This window comes from Egretta garzetta, unplaced genomic scaffold (assembly GCF_000687185.1).
Source record: "Egretta garzetta isolate BGI_Z169 unplaced genomic scaffold, ASM68718v1 scaffold81, whole genome shotgun sequence".
In the NCBI taxonomy this organism is placed as follows: domain Eukaryota; kingdom Metazoa; phylum Chordata; class Aves; order Pelecaniformes; family Ardeidae; genus Egretta; species Egretta garzetta.
Window position 1 is genome coordinate 9008557 of NW_009258671.1, and position 1674 is coordinate 9010230.

At 40.9% G+C, this 1674-nt stretch overlaps 1 protein-coding gene across 2 annotated transcripts in view; it reads right to left on the reverse strand.

The window, feature by feature from the left end:
* The window catches only part of WNT7B (Wnt family member 7B), a 95283-nt gene that overhangs the window by 87019 nt on the left and 6590 nt on the right, over positions 1 to 1674 (reverse strand). The gene's annotated exons all lie outside the window — the stretch shown is intronic.

Consider the following 1674-nt stretch of genomic DNA (forward strand, 5'->3'; position numbering starts at 1 on the left):
TCCGATCACTGTTTCCCCACTTTAACATCCCAATCTGCAATACAGTTCTATCATTTTAGACTTCGGTACTGGACACTTCCTCAAATATCAGAAATGGGAGAGAACGCTTCCATTTGGAGCTGAAACACTGCTGCCACTCGCTTCAAGAGGGGTTTTTTTTTTTGATGAAGGAAAAGGACTAGCTTTATAGAAAAGTATCAATAGGGAGAAGCTCAAGATGGAGAGGAAATTAAATTAATGAAGAATTGGATACAGAACTCTAACTTCATTCTTTTGCTATCTTTTTATCTGTTCAGACAACGTTGCTCTGGCAAGGATGCATCTATTGTGTTTTTTGATCTTTTCGCTTGCTTTTTGTAGAGGTGCTCGCAGAGGTCTGAGGCCACCCCTCAGCAGGCAGTGGGTGACAAAAGGAGTCGGACACCCCCTGAACACCCTACAGCAGCAAGTACAGCTTACTGACCGCTGACTGATTTCAGATGTCGTCTCGAGTTGATAGATGCCGGCCAACGATACCTAGTAAGTCCTTGTTTAAATGAAGTAACTAAGAGATGAGATTCTGGACTTAAATAAAAGTGTCTTTAGCTAAAGTATAAGTGATTGGGGGATTTTTAGGAGCGCTCACTGAAACTGATTTAGTTCCTTACAATTAACATCAACAGCAATTTCTTCAGCTACCAGAATGGAAGCTGCTTTGCTTCCAAGGCATTTGTCTCAATGTGTTTTCTCTTAGCACGCGTCTAACATCGACCTTCAAGAAAAAACAACTGCTGCTTAATGCCTATAAAGTAAGTGTCCGTCACAGTAACCTCGCCAGACCAAAATTTATAGGGCACTCTTTCTAGATTATAGATAGTCCCATGTATACATTACTTCCACAACCGCTTGAGCTCTACCCTTGCTTGTTCAGAACTAGGACCAGATCAAAGAAATTTAGGTTTTCCCCTTCTATTTCAAAATCTAAAAGGCATTTAGGCACCCCACCTCAATTTTTCATAGTAAGAAGGATCTGGACCTGCAACCTAAATAGATGAAAAGCTTACTTGAAGAAAAATCAAGCCCATTTAAAGACAATAACCTTGCGAACCCATGTTGTGATACTGATTTCTTGTCTTTGAAGAGAAAAAGGTAGGAATATCCCAAGAGACCTTAAGAGTACTTTTTTTTTCACAGAATAGTTAATTTTGATACTCTTAAGACTGTTAGTATTTAGTTTAAATTTTGTAGTAAGTTAATCTGCATAAGCAGTTCAAAGCCAGAGATTTCTTCTGCTGTGTGAATTCTTTTTCAAACTGAAAATATCTACATATATGGAAAATATATGGAAATAGATCTTCTTTCATATGAAAATATGTATATGAAAAATATGGGCACTGCCACTTTGCAGATATCTCTGCCTTTGTCTGTTTGTTTGTTTGTTTGTTTGTATTGTTGTGCCTAGTATTCCCCTGGTGCTAATGCTGCTCCCTGTGCAGAGTATGTGCTGCTGCTGCTGCTCTCGCTGCTGCTGCTGCCTCTGGGCTCCTGCCTGTCATGTCTCAGTGGTTGGAAGTTGTTACAGTGGGTTCTCGTGTTGGAATGAGGATGGTTTAAGGGATTTGGATGGCAGAAAGTGCCTCTCTCTCTCTCTCTCTCTCTCTCTCTCCCCCCCCCCCCCCTCCACCCCCGCACACC